A 13,895-nucleotide genomic window follows, 5' to 3' on the forward strand; every position below is an offset into this window, starting at 1 on the left:
CTACCTTATATTCTTATGTTATTTGCACTGCAAACTAGCTATTGTACAGACCAGCAGGTACAGATTTTAGATGATTTCTCTCAGTGTGGTTTTATACGATCCTAAATCCTAACACATTTTGGCTGCTCCTGTTGGCCTAATGGTGTTTCTTCCAAATCCCTACCATTTTCACACATTTCCTCTGACAACCCTAATATATGGCAGCACAACTAAGGATTTGACCTAACAAGGTTGCAAAATTACATTTCATTTTTTTTTTCATTTTGTAAATAAAATTGTTATTCATTTATGACTATACCGGTATGATTATTCTGATATTTTCTAGCAACTTTTTTCTCCTCTTAAATGAGATGGTTAATATTGCAATAAACTGTTGAAGCATTTTTCAGAGAGGAGGGACTGTAAAAACTTAGTTTTACAAAGAGATGCAAAATTGCTCTATGAAAAATTCAAGTAAATTCAAGTAACCCTAGAAACTGGGATTTTTAAGCATTAATATTGGCTTACGTACTAGCTCTTTTAAGTCACCAAATGTGTGTAAGCTAACAATTGAAAAAACAGTTTTTGTTATGTTTTCTGTTTTGTGTATGTTGTAAAATGGCAACGCTTTTTAAGTCTTATAAATATGTTTAAAAACCAGTCTGTGATTGTTGACAGGCAGTTGCGGAGTTACAGAGGTTGGATGGAAACACTTTTTCCTTGCCAATGCACAATAATTCTTGCTGTCTAAGTCAAGGTTTTTCAGGCTGTGGGTTCTGATGATCAATGTTGTGCCACCCAACACGCCAAGCTGCCAAGGATGTTCTGTGGAAATATTTCTTTTGTTCAAAGATCAATGCTGGGTAACACATCCATAGCATTAATCTTGGTGTCAGACGTAGCTACAGACATAATTAAGATTGTTTTTTACTTTTCATCGTTAGATGTCATCTTTTTGCTACATGATCTACAGGTTTCTGGAGCTTTTCTCTTAGGGAAAATCACACCACGTTTTCTCTGTGCTCAACAGGGAGTCCCTGAGTTGAACAGGATGTTTTGGGCCATGCTATTTTTCCCGTTTTTGCCTCTAAGCACTAGGTGCTTCCATAATTCAGTTTCTGGGAATAATTACGGCAATCTTAACAAGGCCTTAAAGTGCCCTAGAGTCTTATCTGAGTTTACAGTAAATAACTTACAATAATCTAAGCACTGACACTTGTTTACACTGCAAATGCCATTTCAGAGCATTTGGGAGTGCCAGGAAGACCCTGGAAGGCAGCCCAGAGGGTGGGCTCAGGCACAGAGGAAATGGGTTGCAGGTTCTCTGCAACAGCCGGGAGACCTTTGGGGGCTGTGTGGATCAGTCGGCATTTCTCTTGGTTGAACTGATTGGTTTTTCTGTTTGCCAAACTGAAAAGTTAAGAAACTTGCTTATAATTTAAATGCTTTTACTTATTTGCTGAAGAATTGCCTAGGATAAAAATAAAATTAAGAATTCCACTGACGTGCCAAAATAGAATGCTTGATTTTAATTATCCTTTTTTTAAGAAACTAAGAATAAAGGCAGCAACCTGAGTTTATGAGAGGAAGTGGTGTTGCCAAAGGTTTATTTTTTAATGTAACAGAATTCCAGAAGTGCAGGATATTCAAGATCAATTCCAGTCGTCTTGATACATCACTACCTTGGTTATTGCAAAGCTCAGGTCTATTGTTTCTAGAAAAACAAACATGCAAAAGCTGTTAGCGCTGCACAGATAGGCTGAAGGAATATGGAATTTGACACTATCACATTTAACCTTTGCTGCTTTTTATCTATGTAAAAATCTTTATGTTTCTGATTATGTTTCTGATTCATGTTTCTGACTTTGTAGGATAAGCAATGTGCATTAATGATTAGAGAAAATAGTGCTAAAATTCATCACAGCACAAATTTTTGACACTCCTAATGCTTGGCTATGTAGGCAATCTTAATTTATGGTAGAATTTGTATATTTTATTAAATAGATTGAAGTATCACCCATATCTTCTCTTCAGACATCTATCATTTAGGAACTGTCAAGAATATTATTCAAGAAAAATAATCTCTAGGGGCTCCACAATGTATGTATGTCATGCATCTCAGTTTTGATTAATATGTGTATTACTTGTTAATGCCTAAATTTGCCACGCAGCTTTAGAAGTGCTATTTGTGTAAATGCATGTCCATAACTACATGCAGAGCAGAAAAGTTTGTTAATGCTTCTGTGTACTCCCAGCCTCCAGCAGCAGGCTGCAAATGTTGCATTCTGCTCAGTAACAGGGCAGGGGGTTGTCTCTAAAGACAGCAGGCACTGGGTAAAAAACGTGGGTGCCAAACTCATGGGCATTCGTGGGCAAAAGGATCCCTTTATAGTGCCCTTAGAACCAATAAGAATCTTATTTTTGTTCATGAATAATGGTTTGTAAATCAATTTATGCAGTTGAGGAAAGATAAATGTTGTTTTGTGATGTATATGTATAATTTTTTATTTTTTATTTTTTACATTGCACTGGACAGTCTATGGAAGACTTATTTTTAAAAGTTTAAATACAGAAAACCTTCTCTATTCAGTGTTGGTTTGTACAGTACTTTCTTACCCTCTGCTGCTGTTTTAACTCTTCTCCAGAAGTGCCACTTAAATTAAAAGTACTGAAATATTTGCTGGTGGAAAAACTTTGTGGCAGAAGAAAAAAATCCATTTGCTGCTTAAGACAAACTAGACCGAGTATGAGGAAGGTTCTTCGACCCTTGTGAAAATAATTTTTTACTATTTAATTAGAAGAGTGCCAAAGAATTAAACAGTTACACTAGCCTCTTAACTTATCAGAGGAGCTCTGAGGTCTAGCTACAGGTTAAAATTCTAAATCAAGGCAACAAACAGCACAGAGCCAGCTCTTTAAACAGGATAAAATGTTGATTTGGGATTTTATAGCAAGTAACGTAAAAGAAATTTAAAACTTAAAAGAAAAAGAACAGCAAAACCCCATTCTAGCTGTTCCCACAGAGCCTCTCTGTTTGCCTTGATGCTGGAAGAAGCACCGGGTGTTGCAGCACGTGCTGTTTGCAGGTGTTTCAGGTTGAGGAAACGGCCAGCAGCTGCAGGAGCAGGAGGAGCACGTTTCCTGCCCCTCTTCACCTGGGGATGCCGTTCCTGCCTTGTACCTCTTGAACTGCAGCAGGATAACCTGGAGCAGAAGCAGTTTGTAGAGCGCCTGAGGATCCTCCTGGTCCTTGCATCTCCTCCACTTTCAGCAAAGCAAGTGATGTTAGGCTCCTGGGAGGTGCAGAGCAGAAGAAGGTAGGGGTGCTGTTGGTGCTCGCTGTAGGTCTTGGGTTTTACAGATGCCTGTAGGATGAAAGGAAGATGTAAGCCACTATTTTCTCGAGGGGTAGATACCTAAAAAAAAATATATTGAGATAGATAAATAGATGTATAAATAGATATTTCTGAATGTGTAGTGATACTTCTGATTTTTCTTTCTTTTTCCCCTTGCTGAATGCAGGCAGCGTGCAGATCACTAGGAAATCAGTCATCAAACACGTTTCTTTGGGTTTGTGTTTTTTCTGTGATATTTCCAGCCTGATACACAGTTTGTTCCTTCCTGTTTAATGATGGGGGGGACAAAAAAGAAAATGCTGCCAAAGAACCCTGTGATACATAAATGGCTTTGTGAGGTGTGCTTGGTAAAGCCTCATTTTTCATGAGGTGGAAGGAATTTAGAGTGGGGTGCTGGTCCATCGAAGCTGGTGGGAATTTTACCATGGTATCCAGTTAGCACTGGGAGCTGAACCAGGGTGTTTGTGGCTATTGCTCACGTGGGTGTGTTGCTGTGCAATTAGGTAACTTGTGTTTTTTGAGTAAATAACAGAAATATGTAGATTGGCCTGCAATTTTAGGCTGGAGATTGGTGTGGTGGTGGGCTGTCTGCTTGCTCTAAGTGAAAACCTAAATGTCATCCCTGATGAAACACTGCAGCCTTTTGCATGGATCTGACATGGCTTTAAGAAATAACAAGAGTTAGCTGTAAGGATTACTCTAACATTGATGAGATTAATGCTGCAGGAAAAGCTTAGCAGTTCAAAAGCTGGCTGGATTTCAGGACAGAAAATGGAGTAACCTGAAAGCTGAAAAGTCCAGAAAATGTGACAGAAACGACGCTGTTCTTGGGGGTTAATTCAAAGATTTCCTCATCATCTGTAGCTTGTAGCTGTCACCTTGCAGACCATGACTCCTGCTGGAGGAAAGGCCAGCTCTCTTCTTGCCACATCCTTGTTGTCCCCCCAAGTTCTCCAGAGCTTGGGCTCTGGCATCCCTGTGGCTCTGCAGAGGCCTTTTTTTGAAGTGTGTTCTCTGGGTGTGCTCTGTGATCCTTCTGGAAGGGAAATAGTGTAACGAGGATTTTAGTTCCCATGGAGCATGTGGGGATTCGTGCTTACCACCTCCCAGCCTTCCCAAACTTGTCAGACATCTGCCCCTTTGCTGCTCCGGGGTCTTCATTTCCGTGCTGTGCCAAGCTGTCCCTCCTCCCCTTTGCCTTTCAGAGTGGTCTTCTTGGAGGAAAACAGAGAAAAGGCCTGGGATTTTCGTTTTGGTTTGTTTGTTATTGGTTTTGGCTGGTTGGTTTTGAACTCGTTTTAGGGTGAAGGCAGCTGTGAAAAGCAGCGGGTGCCTCAGCCTGTCAGAGCTGTTTTAGGGGGCTAGGCCATCAAAATGTAAACAGCTCGGGCAGTCGAAAGACAAAATCTCTGTTGAAAGGAATAGCATATATGAGTCTTTTGGGCTTGCAGATGTTTTTGTTAGAAGTTCAGTCTGCAGCTGGGGGTCATCAGAGAGATGAGGTAGGTAAGGTTACACCGTGGGGTGGGTAAATGCACCTACTGCAAACTCATGAGCTCTTGGGTAGGGCGTTAAAAGACCAAGTGCTCACAATCCCCTTTTGAAGATTAGAGTAAGATGTAAGATAAAGTGTAAAAGTGATATGGAAAGATGTATTTTTAATTTAAAAAAAAAAAAAAAGGTTAAAAGCAATGCTGATTTTTTTTTTTTTTTTTTTTGGTCATTGTTTTCATGTTATCCTTATTCCATACCAATATGCACGGCATTTTCACAGGCTGGCCTGGCACTTTTAAACTAATGTTGTGTACATACTTTTAAACTAAAGGAGGTCACGGGTGCTGTGTAAGATATCTCGCAGGGTCCCCTGCCTGCTGTTAGCCCCTGGTGGCCCAGAGCAGTCCAGTGTGGTCACTGCCCATGTGCTCAGACCCTGTGCTCGTGCTGTGCTCTGTATCAGGAGTTATTTGAAAACTGATGCTGGTAAAGGTAAAACACAACTGCTCTACCCAAATAATCTCGTGGTGAGCTTGGTTAATGTAGCCCTTTTATTAGATATGGGTCAATTCTACCAAATAATGCAGCGTGCCCCCACCTGATCTCTATCAGCAGTGACTGCTGATAAGCACCTGCGTAGGCAAAGCCTGGAGCTTCACTGGGAATGCTTCCCAGTTACTGCGTGAGGAAAGTGTCCTCTGGTGATGCGTTTCTTAAAGGTACTTTTTTCTTTTTAAGGCTTTGTCATTCTGTACAGGTTCTGAAGATCAAGAGAACATGATTATATTCTATCTTCTCCCCATAAGCACCTTGTAAATGCTGCTGCTGCCCAGAGCAGTCCCTTCTCAGGACCACGTGGGATAGCTTGTGCTCTCTTTGGGCCTGGGGCCTCTCCAAGTATCTCTGCTGCTTTCATGCTTTGCCACCTAAGTTGTATGAGATGAATTTTTAATATAAGGCTTTGTGGTGCCTATGCAATGGTGAGATGGTTCACACCCAAGGACCCCAAAGATGCACAGATTAGTAAAATCCAGAAATGCAAATGATGTTATTTGTATTTATTGTTATTTGTTCTACAAAGGGTGAATATTAAATGTTATCTTAGAATTGTTTCTTGGAGGTATTTTCCAACCTATACTAGAGGCAAGCATTTTTTAAGCATGGGATGCATTTCCTCTATTACCGAATCCACTCCACGTTTCAAATATTTAGCACTGCAATCCCGTAACACTGCCTGTTCATTTACTTTGCCTATTATCTCCTGATGAAGAGAGACCGCACTGATAACTGATTAAGAGCTGTGCTGAGTGCGAATGCTTTCCCTCTGTTTGAGGGGGCAGTCGCCATGCAGAGTTGGTCTGCTCATGTTGGCAGCAAACCAAATTTTTCAGAAATGCCTCATGGAGAACAGTTCATTAATGAGCTTTCCCTGCAGAGCCCCCCAAAGTGAGACGTATTCCTCTGGTCTGGTGAAAGTTGTCAGCAAGAAGTAATTCCTGGAATTTTTTTTCTTGGGTCAGAGCAAAACAGATCCTCTACAAAAGTGACTTTGGATTTTTTTTGGAAAGAAAATGACTTGGCCTTGGTGCAAAGTGTGGGACCTGAATTTAGGGGGAGAGGTGGGGAGGTGCTAGAGAAATTGTTGCAAAGCCTGCTGCTGTTCGTGGTTCACTTGCGTAGTGTTAGGTGGTGGTGGTGGGATTTGTCAGTGACAAGAAGTAGTGCTGAGAATGAAATTTTTTTTTTTTTTTTTTCAAAAAAAATAGTATGAAAAAGATTTGGATATCGTTCTTGATAAAATGCTAAAGTAGGAAGCGAGTTATGCTCCATATCTCCTCCACAGCTAATACTTTCCATAAAGCTGTAGGCCAGTGAAATCACTTTCAACCTTTTGGAGTTTTCAGGTTGGGATTTAGGGACCCCTTAATTGGTGCCTTAGGACTTCAGCTGCCTGACCCACAGGGACAACACACATCCAAATACACCCGCTCATCCGGGGAGCATCCCTTGGTTCAAGGGGCAGTTGCCGTGCCTGGTTAGTGTCTGCAGGTTGGCACTGGCTCAAATTTGTTTAAAAAAAATCTAAAAATCCTTCTCCTGGAAACCATATTTTATTAATGAGCTCTTCTATTGTGGTTATTCATTACTTCTTACCAGCTTTTCTTTAGTCTTTGTGTAATATCTCTTGATCCCCGTGAGGAAATTAACTGCTGCTGTGCCCCAGAGTCGATAGGACCGACTGAACCGGAGGGGGGAAAATGGGACAATTCAGAAAACCACATCAGGTTGTCAAGAACTGATGATGATCGTTACTTTCTTAAAACCAGAACATCCTTCTCTACCCACTGTCCTTCAGCTCCTTATGGGAATTTCATCCCGAATTGCTCAGAACTACAAGTGGTGGCAGCTCAAAGGAGAGCTGGCTCCTTATCATTATTTTATTATAATCCAATAACTATGTTTATTTGTGCGTTTGCAAGCCAGTTTATAGGGTTCACTTCAAATTAATTTTTGTTTCCCTTCTGTGTTTTCTGGGGGGGTCCCTTCCAACCCACGTGGGGCTCAGGGGCCATGGGACGTTGGTTTGGGGAGCGTTTGTTGTTCTCCGCCTGTAATCCTGGAGGAGGAAAGTCTGGGGAAACACTCCCCTTTGTAGGGTGACTGTAAAGGGCTACAGCGACATGAAATCCTGTTGGGAAGTCGATTATTACTGTGGCTGACAGAGGTAAGCACCGGGCTCTAAATCATTCCTGCTGTGGAGTGTTAATTATAGGTTAAACTCCTTGCGGGTGTTACATGACCTTGTAACTCTGGGTTTCGTGCATTGGTATTTCTGGTCCTTAATGCCTTGTAGGACAGCACCTTAGCCACTGGTCCCATATAGAAAGAGCCCAGCAGGCTCTGTAGGAAACCTGTCTATTCCTCTGTGAAATAAGAGAACACCAAGTTTTGTTATGTGTGATTTTTCTATTTTAAAATAATTTATTTTTTCTGCTCTGTGTTTTAATGGGATGCATTAGTGCAGTCAGGCTTAATAGGAATAACTTAAAACATTTTTTTTCTACCTTGCTTCACTTATGATGTACAGATATTTTGGGTGGGCTGTCTTCCATCACTTTTTCTGTTTTAGTTGGTATTTTACACCAGAGTCCTGCTTGTGTGCATTGTGTACGTGCTCTTTACGCTTCCATGCTATGTTGGGATGGCTGGATGCTACCTAAAGTGAATTATCTGGTGTTTATGAATTTAAGGTGACTTTAAAATTACTTTAACTCCAGACTTGAAAAGTTGGTATAAGTAAAAGTACCAAAAATAGAGATTCTGGCGAATAACTGACACAAACTTTTTTTGGGGAGAGTCTGTATGTGACATTTAGCATGGAAAATCTGTCAGTAAGTGCAGCAGAGGTGCAAGACTTGGTTTGGATTTTTTTTTTTCTTTTGCTGACAGTTGTGTTTATTTGTTTAATTGCGTGCTGACCAAGGCACAGAGCCACTTGTGGGAATTAAAATGTCAAAGCAGTGTTTGTGGTGGATGCCGCTGTGTGGCTGGGGTTGCTGGGGGTGTTGGCTTCTCTGATCCCCAAATATTTTGCTTTTGGTGACACTGCCGCACAGGTGAACTTCATCCCTCACCGAGAGGGTTCTCCGTCTCTCTGAAACTTGCTTCTATTCACTCAGAAAATGCTTTGACAAGCCAAAGTTTATAAGCTGCTCTTTCAAAGTAATATAAATCTAATACAGCTCCTGCCATACCTGTCAAACATCAGCAGTGCTAGGGGCTTTAGCGGGATGACATGCAACTCACGATTTATTCCTTTCTGATTGTGAATCATTTCCAGAACTAGCTTTTTTCTGTTATTGCAGCTATAAATAAATATTCCATTTATACATGTAAGACCTGTCAAGAAATCCTAGACTTGGTCTTGACATGCAGCCACTCTACTTTTCTTCACATAGACTATTAATAGTTTACTAATGAGCAAAGGCTCTAAATCACATTTGTAGGACTCCGATTTTCAGCAGCTGAAATGCTGCCTCCCCGCTAAATTGCGTTTTAAAAGTTTAATTTAAATGGGCATTAAGGCACTTGAGGACTGGCCAAGACCTTGTGCTGTTTCCCACTTGGCTGGCATGCTGCAGAAATATGCACAAGCAGACATGCATGCCTTGAAACACTTGGCAACTCTAAACCATTGATTAAGATTTATGTCGTCTTTAACATATGTTTATATATCCCTCATGGACATAATTATAAGCAAATGCATTACATGAAGGAATTTAATTTATTTTTTTTTCCTAGTGCAGCTTGCATGAAAGTCGGCCCGTCAGGTTTCCGTGCCGATGCCTGGCAGCAGCGATGTTTCAGCTTTATTTGAACTCACGGAGGTTTGAGAGAGCTCGTGGGACTGCCCCATGGTGAGGGTGCTTCTGAGCTCTGTGAACGTCAATGAAAAGTTTTGAGTTCATCTGAAATGTCACGATCAAGGGCTTTTGGAACTTAATTTCCTGGGCTTTATTTTTTTTTTCCTGATTCAAAAGCTGTCTTTTCCTATAACCAGTTTTCCTGATAAATTTGTACTGAAGTTCTTTGCGGTCAGCTAGGAAATGAATCTTCAGGAGAGGTTCTCCAGAGGGATGTTGGATCAACGCCTCGGGAGCAGTGGATGCTTTCTGCCTGTGGCTGCAAACCAGAACTGGAGGGTCTGGGCGTTCTCCATGGAAAGACAACTTCTCTTAATGGGGAGGAGGGAAGGGAAGGCTGGTTTTGGTGGGCTCTAATTAGATCTGGAGCTGTTCTCTCTTTTCTGACCTGTGTATCCTCTGAAGTTTCCCTTGCTCCCCCTTTCTGCCCCTCTTCTCCACCAGTTTGTGTTCCAGCACTTGGGAAAGGAGATGATGTCTGAAGATGTCTCTCCTTGGATTAGCAGCAAAATAAGGTCTGATGCCTGAAATTCATTAAAGATGCTGGGTAAAAACAGAGTTTTCATGCTTATAATCTACCCTCACCCTTCAAAGGTTACCTTTTTGCAATTTCTTGTTCTTACAATTGAATAGTGTGTACTTGCTTGCATTGTGTCCAGCAGTCTGTGTAAAACAAGAGCGTTTGTCTTGCACCTCTGAGTGTTTGAGTGCAGTCACAGTGATCCTCCCAAATCCCACGTGTACCCCAGAAGACTTTAACTCATCCAGGTTTTAAAGCAGTTCTGGATCCTCGGATGACAGATGCCCTGGAAGCGATACTGCCCAGCTCTGCGTGCTGAGGTAGAGCGCCTTTATACAAGTCCCCTTTTTACACTCTGGATAAAATCCTTACTTGAAAGCTCTTTGAGAAAGAGATTGCTATCTTATTTTTTTCTTTCTTTAGTAAGTGAGAGCGTTTCTATCTGCCCTGCTTAAGAAGTGGCATTTCATTCATTTATCACCTTTATCTTTCCCATGGCCCCGTCCGAGGGAGCTCCTGATTAATTCCAGCAGCGCGGAGGTCTCCCCTTCTCCCTTTCCCTCCTGTGCATTGCCTTGTGAGCGTAATGTGCCTTTTTCATTTCCTCGTGTCACACTTCATGCCATCGTCTCCATCCTGCCTGTTTAGCCTGCCACGTTCAACCACCAGCCTTAAAAAAAAAAAAAAAGTTGCTGAGAATTTATAGGTGGCTGTGGGCAAAGCAGGGCCCCCGAGGATAAAGTACTGCTGGAAAGGTTGAACTCTTTGCTTGTAGGAGCCAAAAGCAAATGAAAGAGGACATCCCAATTTGTCATGCTGGCCATCTGATAGTAGAAGCTTCCCCAAAAGATTGGCGCGGAGAAGGTGAGAAGCAGCAGCAGCGTGAGGCAGCTTGACTTAGGGACACCTACAGAGGATGAAAGCAATCTGGGATACTGAAAGCGGGGCAGCTCAGCAATTCATCACCTAACTGCGGGGTGTGAATGGGATGTGAAACCCAAAACCCTCGTGGCTGAGCTGATGCCTGTGGTGCCTCTGGACTTGGTGTTACGGGGATGCCTCCTGAGATGCCCTGACTCGAGAGGGATGGATGTCGAGAGCAAAGCCACGCCATGTGTGAGGATTTTGGGGCTGCGTGGGTAACTGAGCCTTTTTTCCATCTGTCAGCAGCGCAATCTCAGCAGTCATTATGCCTGCGCTTCGCTGCAGCTGCTGTGGAATTTGCTGTCCTAAGGCAAGTAATTTCAGAGCTTCCTCAGCTGACCTCCAACCCTTGCTGCCATTAACTCCTGTAAATCTCTCTGGTATGAATCCAGTGCAGGTAGATGGCTGGAGATAGGAAAGTTGACTGAATTACGCTTTTTTTTAACTGAAAATAAATAAAAAAATTGAGGGATTGGACCTCTGGGGGAAGATAATTGTTAGCGATATGGTTAAAAGAATAATCTGGTGGCTTAAAGTGCTTGATGGATTCAGAAGCTAATACACTAAGTAAAATAGTGCAGAAAAAAGTAATTCATTGGGGAATTGTTACCGTTGTGATGAAAAGCTTCTGATGTTTAGGTTAGGTAAAGCAGTCACCAATAGGACCCAGAAAATAAAGGTACAAAATGTTTTCATGCTCCCTGTAGAGAACACAAAAGGTTTATGCCTAGGCACAGCCCCAGAGCTTAAGGAAGAAGGGCATGAATGAGGTGTGCAAGGTGGGGATGTGCTCTCCTCTTCATGCCCCTGCTTTGCCCTGCCCAGATCTGGAGGACAAAACGTGGGGGATCTGACCACAGAGGATGTTCTCCCTTTGGGTTTCAATCTTACGGAGGACGTGTAGGTGTTAATTGAGTAATAATTTATATTAACCTTTTGAAAACCTTCTCAGACTGAAGGCTCTGTGTTGAAAGCACGCCTCTAACATCTCCCCCAACATATCTTGCTTTTCATCAGCTCCAAGCAGAGTTTTACTCCACCATAACTTGCCCGAGGTGTTTCTGAGAGGTGATATCAGTCTCCTCTGGGAGAAGCAGCCCCCATTAACAGCCAGACAGCCTCTGGCTGATGCATGGGCCAGGCACCACCCCAGACTCTTGCTGTACCTTCCTCCACATCTCTGCCTAGGCAGCAGTGGGATGGAGCCATCATCTGGGCTACAGGAGCAGCCATGGCTCTTTGCTCCCATCTACTTTTATTTGTTTATTCCTTGAGGGATTCTGTGGCCTCTGTCTGCTTAAATTTTACCCCAAACCCACCAGAAGTCTCTGTAGGATGTCATTGTTAGGCTCCGTGGGCACTATTTCCATGGCATCTGCATCATGGGCCACGCTGACGAGTTGTGATGGACACAAGGACTTCATTCCATGGTTTGGGTTTGTTTTTTTTCCCCCCTGTCCAAAAGCTGGAGGTAAACATCTATCACAGAGGGAAGAATCCGCGTGGGGCCTGAGGCTAGAAACGCTCAGGTTTCCCTGTCAGATGCAGAGCGAAGCAGAAGGACCCTGACAAAAACAAACCTCCTCCAGAAAATGAGCTGTCACGCAGGAAAATCCCTCTGCAGAAACCCCTCCGTTTCTGTGTTACACTCGTGACTTGCTCTTATTTTTTAACTGGGAAGTTCCCCTATGGCACGTGTACGTGTGTGTGGTCTCCTGAAGGAGAGGAGCAGGAACAATCCCTGTGTCCCGTTTGTTTCTCCCGACTGCAAGCCACAGCCTTGTTTTGTGTCGCTGGCTTTTACGAGACCTTATTAATTATTTATTAGTCGCTCTTAACCAGATCACCCAGTGCATGTGCACCGGAGCTGGCTGTACGTAGCCACGTCTTGCCCTGATACCATCCAGCGCTGTTCAAAACCCTGCTACTCCCTGGGATTAACCAGTAATTGCACCTCTGGCACAGCTAATAAGGCCAAACAGGGAAAGGTTTGCACAGCATAAAGCACTGGGGGGAAAAACACCGCACTGAGCCTTCTCAATGCTTGGGTTATTCCAATTCTCCTTCTGCAACTGCTCAGTATTTTTCCTTTCTATCCTCCTCTATAAAGTACCCAGCATATGCCAGAGGTGTTACGAGGTTATGTCCGAAGGCACCTCGTGTTAGAAGGGTTTTAAAGTCGCTCCTTAGCAGAGCTTTTAAGAACATCTACATTCCTCAGGAATTTCAAAATGCACCTATGAGACCTTGCCAAAAATATCAAAGCCGATTTTTTTTTTTTTAGCCTGGGCAAGGGGTTGTGAAGTCAGTAAGCGCACTTTTAAAATATTATCCACCAACAATAAGAATCGTAATCATTTCTATTGCTAATAAACCCCTGCGGTTTTATTGCTCTGGCTGCCAGAAATGCATTAAGGAACGGATTTTTGAGCGTTTTAATCATGAGGCTAATCCTGGCTGAATTCAAATCGGCGAACTAGCATGAACATGCAGCTCACGGTGCGAATACAGACAGGGTAATTTGTCTCACGTGAAACGCGGGGTCTTGGTGGTGTTTGTACCCCTCCCTCTGCCGAGCTGCTTGTCACCAGCCCTAATACAGAAGCATCAGGTCGGCCTGAAGACCCAGTAAAATGTGGTGCTAAGCATCTCTGTGGCCAGTCTTTTTTTTTTTTTTATTTCATAACTAAAGGTCAAATGATGCTGCACGACTAATATGGGGGCACTGGGATTGTCCCGATGGCTAGATAAGGTGACTGCCAGCACGCTGTACTGATGTTTTGTGCCTTATGAGGTAACTAAATGCGAGATGCAGTCTCCTCTGAAGCTCTTAAGTGCACAGCAATTACATAAAATTTGCTCAACTCTTTCTTGTACCCGCTGAAATCTAAGCGACGAAGAATGTGGCGTTGGACGTGCGGGTTGATGGAGCCCTCGATAGGCGCGGCCGCTCAATAGCTCTGTGTTTCCTCGCTGGATTTCCTCAGTATTCCCATTGTTAGGGTGCACTTGATAAATGCAAGGAGATAATGCAAATGGAAGGCTGGGGTATTTCGTTTATCTGAAGGAGAAATAGCTAGCAAAGGCAGCAGAACGCTGGTCAAAATTGGTATTTTTGGTTCTGAATAAAAGCTAAAGCGAAGCAACGCTAATTTTCTAGAGCATTTTTGGTATGTGGTTATGCTTTAAAAAAATAAA

Source organism: Aythya marila, assembly GCF_965140915.1.
Source record: "Aythya marila genome assembly, chromosome: 6".
NCBI lineage: Eukaryota > Metazoa > Chordata > Aves > Anseriformes > Anatidae > Aythya > Aythya marila.